We start from the raw sequence: 21929 nt of genomic DNA on the forward strand, positions 1-21929 counted from the left end.
ATTCTAAGATAGAGAATATAATCTAGTTTAAAAACATGAAGGGGTTAATTAATAGTATTAACACAGCTGAAATGGATCTCTTCAGGATCTTTCCCCTCAGCTTGTGATCTTTGTTGTTTCTCTCATCTTAGCAAAAACCACCACCACCACCACCAACAACACATTCTTGACTCTATGACTGTACCTCTTTCTCTACCTCTTGCTCCATTTCTTTACCTTTGATAGTGAAACTCTTCTAGTAGTCAATCTAAATTCCCCATTTTGAATTTTTTTTCTGTACTCTCCTGAACTCGCCCCTAGAGGATTTTCTCTCCCACCTTCTACCAAAATTACCAGTAACCCCCACATGGCAAAATCCAAAGGTTGTTTCTCAGCTCTCATCTCAGTTGACCTATCAGCAACACTTGATACGGTTAATCAGTCTCCGCTTTAAACATTTGGCCTTTAGGACACAAATTCTCTTGATTTTCCTCTTTTTCTGCTAGCCGTTCTATCTGCTTTGCTGGCTCCTTACTATAATGTTAATATTGGAAAGCCCTACAGCTCAGTCCTGGACTATTATTATTATTATTATTATTATTTTAAATTTACACTCACCACTCAATCTAATCTAGTATCATGACCTAAAAAAATTGACATGATCCACAACTTTAAATCTTAACCTTGGATTGCTCCAGCAATTCCAGAATACTATATCAATCTTCATTTCAACATATCTACTTGAAGTTATTTTAAAAACTATAAATTTTTGAAATTCCCATCAACTAAATGAATGCTTATTAAAATTTTCAACTCTGTGGAGCTCTTTGCTAACATCAAAAAATTAAACCATTCACATGAGAGTAGTTGTAATTGGGTACCACTGATAACAAAATTTATAATGCAACCACCTACTGTTCACTTGGTCCCACTTTAAATTTATATTTTATCATAACATTTACTTGAAAATTATTTTTATAGATTTATCAGTTACATTATTTTCAATGTACAGACAATGAGGCAGCAACATCCAGGTTCACCAATTCCTTGCTATAAAATCCCCCAAACTATCCAGGCTCTATGCTCCACAAATTGAAAAACACAACTGGAGGAGTGCCTGGGTGGCTCAGTTGGTTAGGTGTCCCACTTCAGCTCAGGTAATTATCTCACAGTCTGCAGGTTCAAGCCCCACATAGGGTTCTGTACTGTCATAACAGCTCAGAGCCTGGAGTCTGCTTTGCATCCTCTTTTTCTCCTCTCTCTCTGCCCCTCCACAGCTTGTGCACTCTCTCTCTCAAAAACTAAATAAGAATTTAAAAATTAAAAAAAAAACACAACTGGCTTCCTAATGAATTTATTTGCATACAAAAATGATTATGCCTTCAAGGCAGAGCCCACGATTTAACTTTTGCATAGGTTAACACTCAGACTCCTCATTTCTGTTCAATATATTACTTCCCAAGCAAAAATTCAGAATGGCAAAGACATGAACCCTCATGTTAAGCCCTCCAGTTATCAGTCTTCCCTCATGTTTCCTAAAGGGACTGCATGCACCTCTTCACATCCTAAACAAGTTCAAAAGGTTGAACTGCAGAAAGTAAAATTTGAGGATACTCAATACACTGTAAAATTGTCATGATGTTTTGCTTTGTGATATTTTGACAAGCTATTAAACCTCATTTCTCTTTGTGCAAAAAAAAAAAAAAAGAACTATTAACATGGTCCCCAAAAGACACTTCTTAGAAAAAATAATATGGCAGTGCAACATAGGATGCAACTGAAGTATAAGAAACTAAAAGCAAGAAGTATTTTTTTTAAAAGTCTAAAAGCAACGAGACTAGTTAGGAGGTGAAAGAGGATAGAATTAATGGTAGAGATATACAGACATCTCTGAGGTAAATTCTGTAGGACTTGGAGACAAACAGATAAGGAGAAAGAGTAAGCAGGATTCTAGAACGACTTCCAAATATCCATTTGTGTGTCATTGGTGATAGATTAACAATATGAGAAATAAAGTAAGGGGAAATTTGAAAGAATGTAGGTTCAGGTTTGTTCAAGTTAAAGTTTCTGGGAGGCATCTAGGTAATAATCCATTAAGTGGCAATTTGAACATAAGGATTGAGCTCTCACTACCTGGTATGCATCCATAGCATGCATCAAAAGCATTTGCCAAGATTTTTTTTTCAGGAAGAAAAAGGAGGGACAGAAGCATCTATCTGTATCTATATCTATATCTATATCTATATCTATATCTATATCTATATCTATATCTATATCTATATCTATCTGTATCTATATCTATATCTATATCTGTATCTATTAATGTTCATTTATTTTTGAGAGAGAAAGAGAGACAGACTGCACGAGCAGGAGAGGGGCAAAGAGAGGGGGAGAGATACAGAATCTCAAACAGGCTCCAGGCTCTGAGCTGTCAGCACAGAATCCTACGCAGGGCTCGAACTCTGAATGGCAAGATCAGGACCTGAGCGGAAGTCAGATGCTTAACCGACTCAGCCACCCAGGCTCCCCAAGGCATCTATATTTAAAATAATTTTCAATCATGTCTCTCTAGTGCCCCAAAGGTATGAAACCCTGGTTTCAGGTTCAAGTCAGACATTGAGATTCACAATGAACTGAGCAGCATATGTTAAGTTTAAAACAATGGTATTGCAGTGAGATCTGGTATCTTGTCCCAGATGTGATTTGAACAAGGTATGCAACTTTTTCATCCTCATGCCAAACAGGAATACTGATTTTAAGATTGTTATAAGAATTAAATGAGGTCAAATATAGTGAGATAAACACAGTTACCAGCATATAATAATGTCCCCTCCCCATGGTATATTTGGAAAATCATAGGAATATTTGGAGAATGGAATCGATCATCCTGAAAAAGCAGAAGAGGTAGGAATTAAAGGCCAGGCCTTGCAAATGCCAACATTTTAGGAATAACAAGAGAATGATTTAAGCAAATACACTATAAAAGTATAGACAAACAAAGAAAAACTGAGAGCTTTCCCCCTAAGGTCAGGAACATGACAAGGATGTCCACTGTCACCACTGTTATTCAACACAATGTTGGAAGTCCACACACAATGTTGTGTGTCAGCAATCAGACAACACATATAAATAAAAGGCATCCAAATCAGCAAGGAGGAAGTCAAACTTTCACTCTTCACAGATGACATGATACTCTATGTGGAAAACCCAAGACTCCACCAAAAAACTGCTAGAACTGATCCATGAATTCAGCAGAGTTGCAGGATATAAAATCAATGTACAGAAATTGGTTGCATTTACATACACCAATAATGAAGCAGCAGAAAGAGAAATCAAGCAATCAATCCCATTTATAACTGCACCAAAAACCATAAAATATCTAGGAATAAGCCTAACCCAAGAGGTGAAAAATCTATACATTGAAAACTATAGAAAACTTAGGAAAGAAATTAAAGAAGACACCAAAAAATGGAAAAGATTCCATGCTCCTGCATAGGAAGAACAAATATCATTAAAATGTCGATACTACCCAAAGCAATCTATATACTCAATACAACCCCTATCAAAATAACACAAGCATTCCTCACAGAGCTAGAACAAACAATCCTAAAATTTGTATGGAATCAGAAAAGACCTCGAATAGCCAAAGCAATCCTGAAAAAGAAAACCAAAGCTGTAGACATCACAATTCTGGACTTCAAGCTATATCACAAAGCTATAATTATCAAGACAGTATGGTACTGGCACAAAAACAGACACATAGATCAATGAAACAGAATAGAGAACCCAAAAATGGACCCACAAAGGTAAACTAATCTTTGACAAAGCAGGAAAGAATATCCAATGGAAAAAATTCAAAAAAGTCAAAAAATTATATAGTTTAAATGGTTAAACTTTATGGTACATAAATTATTTTTCAATAAATAATGCTTTTACCAAAAAACAAAAACCATGGAGTTATAGTACTGGAGATTATGTGAAAATACAGCTTCCTTGTCATTGTTCCTGCAACGGTGATATTCCTTCCCTACTCTTCTCCCCTGAAGTTGCAAAAACAAATAGCTTCTTTATCCTAGAGGGCAGAAAGAATATATCCTGTGGCATCTCCATGAAACCGAGTGAAGACCTCAAGGAAACATCTATGCTCCTCAGGGAGACTTAGGACAAGTAATATCAGGACTTGGGCATGTACTTGGTACACCACCAAGCCAATACCCCTGTGGAAGGCCCCTCCCACTCTGCTTCTAATCACATCCCTCTCCCTCAAGTGTCTCTGGAAGTGATAGTCAATATCTATACTCCCTAGATAGATTCATAAACATATAGATATACATGTCTGGATGACAAGCTACAAAGTGGGGAAGTTGATTATGAAGAAAAAAAACCATGCATAATAAACAGAACTTCTTGACATATATCCTGACAGATAAAATCTCAAGGTTTCCTTAGGCTACTGCTCTGGGGATAAACATTGTGATTCTTTTATAGAGTGAGTACGTTTTCCTTTCCTAGACAAATACTGTAAATTATTTTTAAATCTTAAATATTTTATTAGATAAATAGCATAACTTCCTTCATTTATAGCAAGTCCCCTTTAAAAAGTCTTCTTCAAGTTTGTCAACTTGGGACTACAAGCTCTGCCCTCTATCAATCCTCCCTCTACCCCATCCCCCCATATCACACAGTCCGGTTGTATCACAATGACCTGGATTTCTGCTTAAAGTTGTACATGTTGTGATATGCAAAAGACTTAAGGTAGAAAGGAAAGAAAATAAACCATATGTATGTTAGTGGAGGGGAAGAATGTGGAAGGGTAGAAGCTAATATAGTCTCGAATAGCTGGATGATTTGAGGTAGTATGTCAGAGGGTGCTAATCACCTAAATCATGTGTTTGTGGAGAATTACATGATTTGTGTAGATACATATATGTAAAATTTTAACGACTTTATGGCATATGGCAAATTTACTAAGTTGTTGCTAGGTATTGAGGAAAGGGAGACGGAAGGGTAGGGACTGGCAGGGCCTCCATCTACCCTAAGTTGCTCTCAGCCTTCCTTCTGCTCCTGCCTGCTTGTCCCGATATTTCACTGCTGTTGGGGACATTACCTCATTTCTTCAAAGGACAGACCAGGTCTCCAAATGAGGTAGGGCCTCCGTTGCAGCTGTCAGGCTAACTACTGAGAAGAAAAAGGGTCTGAGGAAGGAAGCAACAGTTGGCAGGAAGGATGAGGGGAGGGGAGAAAAGCCTGCAGCTGTGTCTTTGGGCCAAACTGTCAGAATGCAAATGAAAATCAGAATAATAAAAATCCAGGGCTTATCTGGATCTTTTTTCCAAATATCTGCCTCAGCCGCTACTTGGAAGTTGCCTGGTGTGTTGCTCTATGAAACAGGGAACTTCTGCTATTGTTTACATCTCTTTGGAAAGTAATTATAAATTCTTATTTTTATTCGACTTGCAGTCTTATTCCCCACACCCCTTAACTGTAAATTGTTTGACTCATTTCTTTTTCCACAGATGATGTCAAACACAATACCTGAAAAGAGACACTTTGTTCCAGACATATTTGCTGAATTGATGATGGGTGAGATCAGTTGGAATTACTCTTCCGCAGGTTTCCCAAAGCTGTCTTTTTAATCCCCAGGCAAGTCCCTTCCTCTGTGTTCCCAAGCTCTTCTCACTTCCATCATAGTTGTGTTCCCAAGCTCTTCTCACTTCCATCATAGCTGTCATTCAATAATAAATAGTATTAAGTATTCAGTTGTGTTGATGTCTAATACCTAGATTGCACCCTAGACTGAAAGAATTCTGAAATTCTGAATTTAAAGCTCTGGGTGAGGTCCAGTCATGAATAAGTTTTAAGACTTCTCCCAGGTGAAATACAAATCAAAGACACACTGAGATACCACTGGTCAGAGTGGCTAAAATGAACAACTCAAGAAACAGATGTTGGCAAGAATGTGGAGAAACGGGAACCCTCTTGCACTGTTGGTGGGAATGAAAACTGGTGCAGCTGATCTGGAAAACAGCGTGGAGGTTCCTCAAAAAATTAAAAATAGAACTACCCTACGACCCAGCAATAGCACTACTAGGAATTTACCCAAGGGATACAGGAGTGCTAATGCATACGGGCACATGTACCCCAATGTTTATAGCAGCGCTTTCAACAGTAGCCAAATTATGGAAAGATCCCAAAAGTCCATCAACTGATAAATGAATAAAGAAGATGTGGTTTTTAAATACAATGGAATACTATTTGTCAATGAGAAATAATGAAATCCTGCCATCTGCAGCAGTGTGGATGGAACTGGAAGGTATTATGCTGAGTGAAATAAGTCAGAGAAGGACAGATATATGTTTTCACTCATATGTGGATCTTATGAAACTTATCAGAAGTCCATGCGGGAAGGAAAGGGGAAAAATAGTTACAGAGAGGGAGGGAGGCAAACCACAAGAGACTCTTAAATACAGAGAACAAGCTGAGGGTGGATGGGAGGGAGAGGGAGAGGGAAAATGGGTGATGGGCATTGAGGAGGGCACTTGTTAGGATGAGCACTGGGTGTTGTATATAAGCCAATTTGGCAATAAATTATATTTGAAAAAAAAAAGACTTCTCCCAGGTGATTCTAGCATGCAGGCAGTGTTATGAATTTGTAGGAGCCATTTCAGATAGAGGAAATATTTGTATCCATCACTGTACCCAGCAGCAACAGCTGAGTGCCTAGGATTAAGAAGATCCTCACTTCTTTGTTTCATTCAATCCAGTTAATATCTCATTAGCATTTGATTGAAGATCAGTTTGCCATCACTAGGCATGGACAATCCTAGGCTAGAAGAAGACTTCTCAGCCTATTCTCAATTATATAGCAATTTCATAAGGTGATCAAGAGATCTCACATGGCCTCTTGGTATTTTCACATTTATGAAATATGGGTCTAGGCTAATTAGGGGTTAAATTTCCTCCAGCCTTAGAGTTTTAAGTACTAAATGGATGTGAGCTATTTGGGTACATAGTACCATAGAAAGAGAAATCAAGATTTATTACTCTTTTTAAGTTCAACTCTATCTTATTTAAACTCCCAATAACAAAGTAGACTTTTTTCCTATATTGAAGATAAGGAAACTAAAGTGTAGTATTTGGTGACTTTGTATTTAAGTTTTAACCCAAACATGTCCAACTCCAGAGCCTAATCTTCTCTCTGACCACACAGGGCCTTTGTACCAGGGAAATGACCTAAATAAGCTCTTTGCTCTGGAGATGCTGTCAAATCAACAGGTGGCTACACTGGGATAGAAAACAATGTCCATCAATCCCCTGCTTTCAATATAGGACACAACTGAAGACCAAACAACATTGATACAGTATTATAACTAAATATCATTTTTTCCCTTTTTATTTCATTCCCATTTCTATATTGAAGCCTACCATTAGGGATGGATACATTTAAAATTTTCTTTATAATAAGCTATTAAGAATGAAAATTAAATTCTTCCCTACTTTGTTAAGATCTTAGGGCTTATAACCCCATGCACACCTAGGTTCACACCCCAAAAAATTATTCCATTATTCAGCCCAGGAATGACTTTCACTACAAGGTCCACAACCTTGGAACTACAATAGCTAATCATGTTCATTAAAAATTTTAAGCTCCTGAGGCGCCTGGGTGGCGCAGTCGGTTGAGCGTCCGACTTCAACCAGGTCACGATCTCGCGGTCCGTGAGTTCGAGCCCCGCATCAGGCTCTGGGCTGATGGCTCAGAGCCTGGAGCCTGTTTCTGATTCTGTGTCTCCCTCTCTCTCTGCCCCTCCCCCGTTCATGCTCTCTCTCTGTCCCCAAGAAAATAAATAAACGTTGAAAAAAAAAATTTAAGCTCCAAAATCCCATAGAAAGGTTTTATGAAATGATGATCAATCAAAAAGAAGAACCAATCAGCAGATATCAGCCTTTTTCACTTCTGAGACACTCTTAAGTATCCTATATGAAAGTAGTTGTATGTTTAATATTTCATTGATTGAGATATTCACAATGATAAAAATCCACTATATCTTTAGCAATACCTTGAAATTATTTTGTATGTTTTTCCTCATGTGCATACATTTAAGAAAGCAATCATTCACATACATGTGAGATAAATCTGATCAGAAAATACAGGTGGGGTCAATTGTGAAGGACCTTGGATGAATTCTATGGATATTAGTAGGCAACAAGGACTCAAGAAGCCAAGAGAGATTTTTAAGCAAAGTGACAGAATCACATTGATTGGAAAGTTGGGGCACCTGGGTGACTCAGTCAGTTAAGCACCCAACTTCAGCTCAGGACATGATCTCACAGTTTGTGGGTTCAAGTCCCGCATCGGGCTTTGTGCTGACAGCTCAGAGCCTGGAGCCTGTTTTGAATTCTGTGTCTCCCTCTCTCTCTGCTCTTCCTTCGTTTATTCTCTGTCTCTCAAAGATAAATGAAAGTTCAAACAAGTTAAGAAAGAAAAGTATCTGTTAACTGCGCAGGACTACCGGACTGTGTAAAGACCAGCCCAGAAAATCAATTAGGAGGCAGGAGATGTCACCAACATAGATTTGCCATGACATCTGTGAACTAAGTGCTGCTAGAAATAAAGAACAATTTGATAGGGGATAGTGGAGAGGGCAGAGTCCAGGATATTTCCAGATTTGGACACCATATGAAAGATCAAATCATAAAGCAAAATAAAGACAACAAAAAGAAGGGGTTTTGTCTTGTTGGGTTTGGGGGGAAGGATAGAATTAGAATGAACGTGAATTTTGAAAGACAGTAGACTTCAGTTGTTATGATACTTTAGGATTCATATGGGTCTGTGTTCAAAATCAAGGTCTGCCATTTGCTAACTATGTGAGCTTGAGCAAAATCGTTAAACATGAATCTGTTCCCTCATTTAAAAAATAGGGATAGTGATACGATACCACAGTATAAATAAAGTGATGTAACATATACATAGGGCTTAGAAATGTGCTGGTGCATAACAATCTTACAATCAATTTAAGTACAATTATTATTATATAGATTTTCAAACCATCAGAAATGTCTGGGAGTTGAAGCCACGCAAGTTCAACTGGAGAAGCGATTTTCTACCCTAAGAGAAAAATCAAAGCAGGACTCTATGGATATCAAGACTAGAGAAGTAGTCAAATGAGAGGGAAAAGTGAGAGAACCTCAGGAAGGCTGGTGACCTGAAGCCAACAAAGTAAGAGTTTTAACAAGCAAGGCAAGAGGTGAATATCATTCCAATTTTACTGAGTCTTGGGGACAGGCACTAAAAATCTACCTTGGATTTGTCAGTGGGTCAGTATCAGTGTCCTGAAAAACATCACTGTGAAAAGAGACATGAGGGTAGCAGCAGTATACAGGAGGTGACTTTTTATCAATTTATAAGATAAGAAATTATAAGATAAATCCCAAACAGGAAGACCCTAATGCAAAGTAAGGAATGATCTGGTTCAAAAACAAAAAGGCAGAGAATCATTCTACATACCTTTTTTCTTTCCCCTCTCAGATCTACTCCATTAATAAATTATGTTAGTTAATACTATCGAAATAAATCCCAAGTCTCTATACCCCTTCTCTGGTTTATGTCCAGGCTGGGTATTATCACCTTCCTGAACTACTAGTCTCTTAATTAGTGTCCTGGTTTCATTTCACTCCTCTGAGAAACAATTCTCTGTAGAGTTATCCAAGGAATCTTGTAAGTGTGAATTAGATAATATTCCCGGGCTTCAAACCATCCATTGTTTCCCACTGCATTTAAAATATAATCCCTGCTATTTACCCTGGGTCTAGGAGGCTCAAGTGAATAGACCCCCAACAATCTCTTGTACTTCATCTTCCTTTATATCCCCCACCTTGGGTACCAAATCTAGCACAATGGCCACCTTACTTTCCTCTGGCAATGCAATTCATTCCCATCTTAAACCCTTTGCCCTTGCTGTTCCCTCTCTCTGGAGTGTTTTTTCTCAGGATCTTCCCATTCCTCCTGTTATTCTCATCTCAGCTACTATGTCATCTCCTTGGTGAGGCCTTTGACGACCTTGTCAATCGAAGTAACTCTTCTTCCCTCCTACAGTCAATTTCCATCTCTTAGCCTTTGCAGGTCTACAGCTATGTGAATTATCTTCCCAGACCAGTAGGTACCAATTCCCGGATTCTCCATTTCTCCTGGACACAGTAACACTCTGGCAGCCAGCCCACTTAAGCCCTCCCCAAATAACCTTCTGATGCACCAAAGAATGGTATAAAAGCCATGTCTAGTAGGAGCCCAGGCAATCAGAGTGGGAAACCCTGGCTGTCTTCCTTCCCAGTGTCTATATTGGAGACTAATATGCTTTTCTCCCAGCAAACCTGAGGAAGCCACAGTTGTGCCACGTCCAGGATGGGTATTCAAGCCAAACAGGTAAAGGCCTAGTCATGACAGCCGTCTGTCTCTGGCACTCTTGCTAACCAGCCACTCACTCCAAGTTTAGAACTATGGTGTTGACCAAATGTCTCCCCAGCTTGATTCTCAGAGTAAGCTCTCTGGGCAGAGAAGCCATACTGTATAGTAGAGAGGATGCAGGGTTAAATAAGCTACATTAACCCTCTTCTGTAAAATAGCTACACTGATGGGTTTTGTTGAGAATTTGAAAATAATGTTTATAACACACAAAATGCAGTCCCCAGAATCAGATAGAAGTTTGATAAATGGCCATTACTATAACCAAATAAGATTTACTATTTACTCTTTGAATGTATACGTTTCAGTGGCGGATCAGTCTTTGTATCTAGATCTCAAAGACCTGGAGACACCCTAGCTTCCCTCCACCCCACTTCGGACTTGAGACAACTTCAGACCAGACACTTTCCTGCTCCCCAGAGAGGTCACCCACTGTTCTGCCTCATAGAACTGTATGTGGATGAGGGATATAAAAAGAAGGGCAGTTACTAAGAAGATTATAAAACAAAACTTGTAAAAATATTTCTATCATCCCTTACCAAGGTAATTTGTAAATTTTAGGTAATGGACCTACAACTTGGAAGTGAAGGAAAAAAATTCTTTATTCTCTTGGGGTCATAGTTCTGGCTAAGGATGAATAGGACTTGAAAACCATAAAACAGCAGATTCTGGAATCTTAGTCCACAGACAGTGAGTTCATAGCTCTGGAGAGAAACCCAGATATGGGTATGTTTCACATTTTCCCTGATGACACATATGGGTATTTAAAGTATAAATCGCTACAGATCTACTCTCAGAACATTTAGGAGTAAGGGCTTGGAAAGCACCTGAAAAATGACAGCAGTTGCTCAAGAGGATAGATTTTGCACACTCTCTCCTTTTTGTTTCCATACATTTCATTACAACACTGTTTATAAGCTACATTTAGAGAATATTTTAATTGTTGTTTACAGAAAAAACAAAGCCTTCTGAATGTACACCAGGTAGCAAGAGAGATGGTGCCTGGACAGAAATGGTGAGGGAGAGGTGATGGATACAGACAAAGAAATGGCATCCCAAGGGAGCCTTCAATCCTGCTACCATGGCCTGCAGCTCTGCCCAGTTGGAGACAACAGCCAAGCATTCATCCTGGTACCTGTTGAGGAAGTGCCATGGGGTGTAGATTCTGCAAGGGCAAGTGTGTTCCTCATTGACACTGAGAAGTGCAGGCACTGAGAAGTCTAGATCAGGCGGAATTTAGGGATGACTACTCACTGCTTCTCCTTCTGGAACTCCCATCTCATTTAAGCTGCCTACTAAGCAAAATCAACGTTTTTTATTAAGGTGAGGATATGGAAAAATTAGAACCCTCAGACATTGGTGGGAGTGTGAAATGGTTTAGCCCCCGTGGAAAACATTTTGGCAGTTCCTCAAAAAGTTAAAAAGGAGTTACCACGTGACCCAGGAATACACCCAAAAGAATTTGAAAACATGTACTCAAAGTAGTACGTATACAAGAACGTTGGTAGCAACACTTGATAACAGCCAGAAGGTGGAAACAGATCAAAAGTCCTTCAGTGGATGAATGAACAAACAAAACTGGGGTATACACATACAATAGAATGTATGTATGTAAATACAAATTTAGGCATAAAAAGAAATGAAGTACTAATACATGTTACAACATAAACGAACTTCAAAAACATGCTAAGTGAACAAAGCCAGACACAAAGGTCACATATTTATAATTCCATTTATATGAAATATTCTAAATAGGTAAATCCATAGAGACAGAATGCATGCAGACTGATGATTTTCAGGGAATGGGTAATGCAGAGAATGGGGAGAAACTAATTAAAGATAAAGGGTAAGGGGTTTTACTTTGGAATGATGTAAGTATTTTAGAACCAGATAGGAATGGTGGTTGCAGTGCAAATACTGTGAAGAAAAAAACTTTTAATTTTAAAAAACAAATGGAAGTCCACATCACCGTAATGGCTGTGGGGAAGAAACAGGATGAAAATACAAAACCTTATAGCAAGTATGAATTGCAAGATATTTGATTGATTAATTTGGCTATTATAAATATAATGATAATTTGTAAAGAATCAGTATTTAGTTTACAAACAAAACTGTTAACTTTTCTGTAGAGTTAACATGCAATTTAAAATGTTTTTGCAGGTTTCTGGACAAAATTGTACTCACTCTCTCACCTCTGAATCCTGTATTTGACAAAACAAGAGGACACCAAACCCAGAAGATGGTTCAGTAAGGATGGAAACATGTCGGGGGAGAGGGATTTTACAAGGATAAAAACGACTGCCATTCGAGAGAAGTTATGTGATTTTCGAAGTACCCATAACCAGAAGAAGTTCACTAAAAATTTCAACTTTGGTTTTTCCAAATCTGGAATCCATTCTCCTACCACAAGAATTTTCTAAAATGGTAGAAGACTAGTATTTTACCTATAACACTACTAACCTAGAAGAACTGAGTAAAGACAGAATGGATTTAACTAGGATGACAAAATAAATATCCTCTCTTTTAAACATTAAATATAAAACAAAAGGAAATCATATATGCCTATCTTTTCCAGAGTGAACTCCATTCACAATTTAGAGATCCATTATACAGGCTGGGAGAGTTTATCAAACTTTTTCTTTTTTTTAAATATTTATGTATGTATGTATGTATGTATATATTTATTTATTTTAAATATATGAAATTTATTGTCAAATTGGTTTCCATATAACACCCAGTGCTCATCCCAAAAGATGCCCTCTTCAATACCCATCACCCACCCTCCCCTCCCTCCCACACCCCCATCAGCCCTGAGCCAAAGAAGATCCAGAATAAAATCCTCCCCTTCCAAGATAAGGCTTGGGCCAGTTGTCATCTCTCAGATTTACCCTATAGGAGATGTATACTCTTGGCCTAAATGAACGCATCTTGGCTTAGCCCAGAAAATATTATAGTAATTAAGACGTTTTAAGATGTTGATATAGTTTGCAAATAAGTCTACTAGATCAATGCTTCTTAGCCATTCCAGTTTATGGATTACTTTTCTAACATTACAAAATTATGTGGATGCTTTCCAGGCACACATCATAGTAACTATTCTCTTGGTAATCATTGCTGACAATATATATGAAAGAATGACTTTAGAAACACTTCAAAGTAAATTCCTATCTTATTGATCACAAAGTTACACAACTGTTATCGGAGATTATTCAGTCTGCAAACAAAACTACAAGACCATTAACTCTGAGAGTCCACGGCCTACTGATTAGAAAACACTAAACTAGATTCCCAACTTAGGTCTGAGCCTCTGGACCCTGGGCCACATTATGGCTTTCACGGGCCCTGCACAATTTTGCCTTTGTGAATCCTTTCTCTATAAAAAATGTTAAAATTTATATTTTATAATTGAAAGGTTATACAGAAAAATATATTAATATTATATGTTAAAATATTTCTTGACCTAAATGTTCATTTTTTCCTTCTTATTTTAAAAGAAATAAAAACATGTTCATTGTGGGTCCTCAGCACTTTCCCTAATAGAGAAGCCAGCAATGCCCAGGTGTAAGCACTTCAGGGTGGTGTATATACCAAGTACTCACTAATTATTCAGTTGCTTGTTCATCAATAACTCAAATGATAGTGCTATTTTTCTCCTATCTTCAATCTGTAGTCTAAAAGGACTTCTTTGCAGTATTTGAAATGCAAGTTTGAGACAGCAAAATTCTCTCATTCATTCCCATCCTGTCAGATGTCTCCCACGATTCCTTAGGTGTACTGCTTCCAAACCATAATTCAACAGGATAAAAAACAGGATGAAAAATTCAAGAAGAGAATTTCCAACTTTCAGATAGAGTATTATATGGCCATGCTCATTTGCAGTCCTTTGAGACCAGCTAGTGCTATACCCTTTGGTCTAATGTGTATCCTATATAAATCCACAGAGGAATTCTTGACATAGGGCATCCATATATGCATTTTTGACTTAAGAAAAGTGTCTCTAGAAGTAGGGGAAGGAGGGCTGGAATGTGAACCGCTAAGAAGCAGGAGACCAATGAGGAGCAGAAGAGGATGATGCAGCTGTGGAGATGTCCAGGGCAAGCTCAGCAGGACATGGTACAAACCGAGCAGAAGGTGAGGTGGTGGTGGGGAGGGGGAGGAATCAGCCTGGGATGGTGCCCGAGCACCAGTTAGCCATTTATAACCATGCGGCTTCAAATTCACCCCAAGCCTGCTCTGTGAAATGGACCTGGGCCCTTTAAGTATTTTTCCTTTGCCGATTGGCACAATGTTAAGCTTTGTCAGTAGAGGGCACAGGAGGAAAGGATTTTGTTTCCCTGTTCTGATGAAATGTGTGTGTGTGTTCATATGTGTCTTTTCCCAGCACCTGCTCCTGTGTCATGCACAGCTTCCCCATGGCTGGTGGCCAGCAGCCAGCAGCTTCCCCAGTTATCCCCTTCAGAAGGTTTGGCAGAATGCCTCTGGTGAGACACCTCCCTTATCAACAGCTCTCCTTGGCACATTAGAGGGCTGATTTCTGGCAAGTTCCACCAGCACTGCACCACAATGATTTCTCTGCCATCCAGTGAACTGGCCATGCCCAGTCCCACATAGTCTGGGTCTCATGCTAAAAGGGGTGGGGACTTCTTTGTGCACTCTGTGTCAGCCCTGGGGACAGTGGCTGCTTCTTATATCTGCTATAGCAATTCCTTTTTCTTCTTCCAAGACTATCTTTTGATACTTCTATTCCTTTTTCTAGATAATAGTTTTTATATTAATCCTACCCATCCCTGTGTTGTTTCTCTTTCCTGATTGGGCCCAAACTAATATACTTGGTTTTTAAATTCGTAAGGATTGTGATATTATTAATAAATGGGAAAAGAAGGAAAAGAAGAGGTTTAGAAGGAAAATAATTTGCTCTCTTTTGTACAGATTTAAGTAAGCCTTTTGACAGACATTCAGGACATAGTCAAGAACAGCGTTTTACATTATTTGGTGCTTTTCCAAAATACGTAAGTCCTAACACCACCCACTGAGATGTCTGAGATGGAGTACTAGCTTAGGGCACAGACACCTGTATTTTTTTTTAATTTCCACAGATGATTCTTATTTGCAATTACACTACTTGGCTGTATAGAATGCTAATTAAGAAAAAAGTTTTGGGGGCGCCTGGGTGGCGCAGTCGGTTGGGCGTCCGACTTCAGCCAGGTCACGATCTCGCGGTCCGGGAGTTCGAGCCCCGCGTCGGGCTCTGGGCTGACGGCTCGGAGCCTGGAGCCTGTTTCCGATTCTGTGTCTCCCTCTCTCTCTGCCCCTCCCCCGTTCATGCTCTGTCTCTCTCTGTCCCAAAAATAAATAAACGTTGAAAAAAAAATTAAAAAAAAAAATCAATCCCATTTACAATTATACCAAAAACCATAAAATACCTAGGAATAAATCTAACCAAAGAGGTGAAAAATCTATACACTGAAAACTATAGAAGGCTTAGGAAAGAAATTGAAGAAGACACACACAAACAATGGAAAAATATTCCATGCTCCTGGATTGGAAGAACAAATATTGCTAAAATGTCAACACTACCTAAAGCAATCTACATATTTAATGCAATCCCTATCAAAATAACACTAGCATTCCTCCCAGAGCTAGAACAAACAATCCTAAAATTTGTATGGAACCAGAAAAGACTCTGAATAGCCAAAGCAATCTTGAAAAAGAAAACCCAAACAGGAGGATCAAAATCCCAGACTTCAAGCTGTATTACAAAGCTGTCATCATCAAGACGGTATGGTACTGGCACAAGAACAGACACTCAGATCAATGGAACAGAATAGAACACCCATAAATGAACCCACAAACGTATGGCCAACTAATTTTGACAAAGCAAGAAAGAATACGTGATGGAATACAGTCTCTTCAAGTGGTGCTGGGAAAACTGGACAGCAACATGCAGAAAAATGAGTATCTGGACCACTTTCTTACACCATATACAAAAATAAACTCAGAATGGATGAAGCACCTAAATGTGAGACAGGAAGCCATCAAAATCCTCGAGGAGAAAGCAAGCAAAAACCTCTCTGACCTTGGCTGCAGCAACTTGTTACACAACATGTCTTCGGAGGCAAGGGAAACAAATGCAAAAATGAACTATTCGGACCTCATCAAAATAAAAAGCTTCTGCACAGAGAAAGAAACAATCAGCAAAACAAAAAGGCAACAACTGGAATGGGAGAAGATATTTGCAAATGACATATCAGATAAAGGGTTAGTATCCAAAATCTATAAAGAACTTATCAAACTCAACACCCAAAAAACAAATAATCCAGTGAAGAAATGGGCAAAAGACATGAATACACACTTCTCCGAAGACGACATCCAGATGGCCAACTGACACATGAATAAATGCTCCACATCACTCATCATCAGGGAAATACAAATCAAAACCACCATGAGATATCACCTCACACCTGTCAGAATGGCTAACATTAACGACTCAAGCAACAACAGATGTTGGCGAAGATGCGGAGAAACAGGATCTCTTGCACTGCTGGTGGGAATGCAAGCTGGTGCAGCTACTCTGGAAAACAGTACGGAGGTTCCTCAAAAAAATTAAAAATAGAGCTACCCTATGACCCAGCAATTACACTACTAGGTTTTTATCCAAGGGATACAGGTATGCTGTTTTGAAGGGGCACATGCACCCCAGTGTTTATAGCAGCATTATCAACAATAGCCAAAGTATGGTAAGAGCCCAGATGTCCATCAATGGATGAATGGATAAAAAAATGTATGTATATACTACATACACACACACACACACACACACACACACACACACACACACACACACTGGAGTATTATTCGGCAATCAAAAAGAATGAAATCTTGCCATTTGCAACTATGTGGACTGAGCTAGAGGGTATTATGCTAAGCGAAATTAGTCAGAGAAAGACAAATATCCTATGCCTTCATTCATATGAGGACTTTAAGAGACAAAATAGATGAACATAAGGGAAGGGAAGCAAAAATAATATAAAAATAGGGAAGGGACAAAAACATAAGAGACTCTTAAATATGGAGAACATACAGAGGGTTACTGGAGGGATTGTGGGAGGGGGAGGGGCTAAATGGGTAAGGGGCATTAAGGAATCTACTCCTGAAATCATTGTTGCACTATATGCTAACTAACTTGGATGTAAAATAAAAAAATAAAAATAAAAATTAATTAAAAAAATAATAAAGTCCTGTATAGCTCCCCCCTCCCCCCACCACCAAGAAAACATAGCCTGTATTTGAAAAGTAGGAGGAAGATTAGCAAAGACATTGTAGGGAAAAAAGAAATTCTGTACCCTTTTAGTTTCTTTTAATAAGATCTGTGAATTAAACTGATAAAGGATGGATTAACAGAAGAAAGGGCATACAAATTCTGTCTGATGTTGATTTTTACACTTACACAGAGGCCTTCATAAAAAATGAGTGAAGACCCAAAGAAACATTTAGACCTGAGCTCTCATATTCCATTTCAACAAAGGGTGATAAATTCTATAGACCTAACTATGTGGGGGACACTAATGGAAGTTAAGGATTACTTAGTAAAGGTTTGTTTATTCAGACTCTACCTACAGTGGTAAAGTCTATTCTTCTCTCCTTGATATGAAAGAGGGAGACATCTTCATTAAGGGATATTTCTGCTCTGTTTTTAGGCAGGTAGAAGAAAGGTAAAAAGCTCTCTGATCTCTGCTCTTTCTCAATCATCTTCAGCTCAAAATAATCATTATGCCAAAGTGGCATATTCTCATCCTCTTCAACATGAAAGGAGGACAAGTCAGAGAGGCAAGAAGAAAATCAGGAGAGGGTAGAGCAAGAAGCCAAAGAAATAACATGATAGAACAACCAGGGAGCTGGTTACCATCTTTAAGGAGTATTGGGAGTAAAAGTTGACCCGTGGATTTGGCAATAAGGAAGTCACTGATGACCTGACCTGCTGTAGTAGAGGCAGTACCTCTGAAATCCTGGAGCTCAGAATGCCTGATTAGTAAAATCACAATGTAATTCTAACAAGCACAGCATTGTCAAAACTAAGTGAGAAGAAAAGATATCACTCTAGTTCACTGATGGTCTTTAAGTATATAAAGGAAGATGAAATGGTGAACATGAAAACTATGAATCTGCTCAAGGAAACAAAATTTATTTGTACAGCATAATCCTAGGCTTCTGAGGACTCTGAGTTACCAACTCAGGTGTCCAAACCCTCTGAATATCAATGCTCTAAAAATAGTTACCTCTATGTGTGATCAGTTGAAACCATTAACGATTAAAATACCAAGTTCTTTTTTTTTTAAGGTTTATTTATTTTTGAGACACAGAGAGACAGAGCATGAACTGGGGAGGGTCAGAGAGAGAGAGAGGGAGACACAGAATCTGAAACAGGCTCCAGGCTCTGAGCTGTCAGCACAAAGCCTGACACGGGGCTTGAACTCACGAACTGCGAGATCATGACCTGAGCTGAAGTCGGACGCTTAACCGACTGAGCCACCCAGGCGCCCCTAAAATAACAAGTTCTTAAGTCATCAAGCTCATTGCTTAAAATGCAATGTCACAACTTTATATAATTTGTCTTCTTGTGTACTTTTACAACTGGGAAAGAATTCTTGTCCGAAAGAGTAGAAATATTTTTTACTTTTAAAAGTGTATGTTTGATTCTGTTTTAACTCAGGCCATTATGAGTTTGATCACCATGAGTCTATCTATCTAGATCTTACCACTTCTGGGAATGTTGGAAAACTTCACTTGTGGGTGGAAAAGCTGAGGTTCAAAGCCCAGCCTGACATGACTGGAAAATAAAATATTCCCATGAGATTATCTGATGGTGAGGCTGTCCACCTGCCTAGTCACCTCCATTATATTTTGTCATTCCCTTTAAACAGGAAAAGACACTAAAACATATTATAGCAGTGATACAGACTGAGGAAGTAAACACAGCATGCAAATGCTTTTCTTCCTCAAAGTTCACTGGGCAAGAACTGGAAAAACACAGATGATAGCCTACTGTGAGGTTATAGTCAAAGTCAGGCTTAGAGGACGGACCATGTGAAAAGTGAGAGTTGCTCGTTAAAGGCAGAGGTGACAATGCAACAAGAACCTTCAGGGAGGGGAGATGAAGAAATAAGGTGGCAGTTATAATGCAGTATCCAGGACAAGGGGTTGATCTCTAAGAAGATGGCCTGTTCTTTCAGAATAGGAAAGAAGAGGTAAGAATGGGTACAGTTATAAGTAAACCTAGAGAAGAGTAAGAGAGAAGTTGGAAGAGCTTGTACTTCAAAGACTCCATTTTTTTCCCTAAGAAATATGCTAAGAGTGAGAGGGTTGAGGGAGGGGCTTACAAATATTGGAAAGGCTGGAAATGATTCATTTTTAGTGGTGCAAATACTTGCCAGCCTGGATCAGAAGTGAAGAAAGCAGGTAACTGGTTAATACAGATTAGTTTGGTCCAAAGTATAGCAAAGATAGAAGGATAAAAAGCTAAGGGAAATAAGACTTTTGGCGAAAGAGTCATTAATATGATGGAATGTAGATTTGGGGCTGAGAAGGGAAATATGTTAACCATAAAGAGATTTGCAGAGAAGGAGAATATGGAGGGGCAGAAAAAGTAGACAAATTTAAAAACTAGCAATATTAGGGGTGATAAGGCAATAAATGTATATAAAAATGGAAGATGATGGTGGAAGCATGGATTATAACATTAAAGGGATCCATGGAGCCAATGCTAGGGTCTCATATCAGTGAGTCAATCAAACTTCCCAGAAGATGGGGCAGTAGGAGGAACTCAAGTTCACCTCTTTCCCTGGTTATTCCTAGACAACACTGATATCATTGTAAATAACCCAGAGAATGACCCGAAGACTGGCACTACAGACTGCCCACAGCTAAATGTAGAGAAGAGGCAGAGACACTATCAGGAAACAAACTGACCTACAAGAGTATCTTTGGAAGGTACAGTATGGATGTGGAGAAGGGAGAGGAATAGATCCCACACCAGGCATTCCAAGCATGGGGGATCTGCATGGGGAAGAGGAGTCCCCATAAATTTGGCTTTGAAAACCAAAGGGGCTTAACTTCCTGAGTTCTTACAATAAGTGCGGTTTAAAACCTGGAACTTTAAAAATCAGCAGGCTCAGTTCTGGGAGAGCCTGAAGGTGACAGAAAATTGAGTCCCAGCCCTTAAAGAGACAGCATAACAAACAGCCCCACTGAGATACAGAGTAGAAGTAGCAGTTTGAAAAACATCTGGGGTATATGGGAAAAGAAAACAGTTACATACAAAGGAAACCCCATAGGGCAATCAGCTGATTTTTCAGCAGAAACTCTGCATACCAGAGGGAGTGGCATAATATAATCAGAGTGATGAAAGGGAAAATCTGCAACCAAGAATACTCTAACCAGTAAGGTTATCATTCAGAATAGAAAAAGAGATAAAGCCTCTCCAGACAAACAAAAGTTAAAAAAAACTCATCACCATGAAGCCAGACATACAAGAAATGTTAAAGGGTACTCTTTGGATGGAAAGAAAAAACCATAAGCAGGAATAAGAAAATAGGAAGCACAAAAGCAGAAAAACTAAGTATATCTATAAAACTCAGTGAAGAGGGGTGCCTGGGTGGCTCAGTCGGTTAAGTATCTGACTTTGGCTCAGATTATCATTTCACAATTTGGAAATTTGAGCCCTGCGTTGGGCTCTGCACTGACAGCTTGGAGCCTCGACCCTATTTTGGATTCTCTGTCTCCCTCTCTTTCTGACCCTCCCCACTTGCGCTCTCTCTCTCTCTCTCTCAAAAATAAAATAAACATTAAAAAAAGTCAGTGAAGGGGTGCCTAGATGGCTCAGTCGGTTAAGCATCCAGCTCTTGGTTTCAGCTCAGGTCATGATCACAGTTTCATAAGTTCGAGCCCCGCATCCAGTTCTGCTCTCACAGCATGGAGCCTGCTTGGGATTCTCCGTCTTCATCTCTCTCTGCCCCTCACCCATGCATGCTGTCTCTCTCAAAATAAATAAACTTTAAGAAATTACTAAAATTAGTGAAGAGATTCATGAAATAAAAGGATCTAAAGTATGATATCATATACCTAAAATACAAGTGCAAGAGGAGTAAAAATTTAGTGCTTTTAGATTGGGTTCAAACTTCAGTGATCATCAACTTAATATAGACTCCTATATGCATAAAATTTATGTATACACCTAATTATAGTCACAAATAAAAAGTCAGTAATAGATATGCAAAAAATAATGAGAAAGGAATCCTAATATATCAGTAAAGAATGCCAGCAAACTGTGGGAGAAGAGAACAACAAAGAAAAAGAGAAGAACTACACAAACAATAACAACAAGTAACTAAATAGCAGTAAGTATATACCGATCAATAATTAATTTGAATATACATGGACTAAAAGCTCCAATCAATTGGGGTACCGGGGTGACTCAATCAATTGAGGGTCCGAC

At 38.8% G+C, this 21929-nt stretch overlaps 1 protein-coding gene across 15 annotated transcripts in view; it reads right to left on the minus strand.

The window, feature by feature from the left end:
• Nucleotides 1-21929, minus strand: part of ASNS (asparagine synthetase (glutamine-hydrolyzing)) — a 160457-nt gene that overhangs the window by 34055 nt on the left and 104473 nt on the right. For 13 of the 15 annotated variants that reach the window (XM_047825391.1, XM_047825356.1, XM_047825372.1 and 10 more), the window contains one exon: nucleotides 5515-5704. The exons of the other annotated variants lie outside the window; for them this stretch is intronic. The gene's annotated coding sequence lies outside the window, so the exon portion shown is untranslated. The remainder of the gene's footprint in view (nucleotides 1-5514; nucleotides 5705-21929) is intronic. 15 annotated transcript variants of the gene reach the window in all.

The sequence above is a fragment of the Prionailurus viverrinus genome, chromosome A2 (assembly GCF_022837055.1).
Source record: "Prionailurus viverrinus isolate Anna chromosome A2, UM_Priviv_1.0, whole genome shotgun sequence".
Classification (NCBI taxonomy): domain Eukaryota; kingdom Metazoa; phylum Chordata; class Mammalia; order Carnivora; family Felidae; genus Prionailurus; species Prionailurus viverrinus.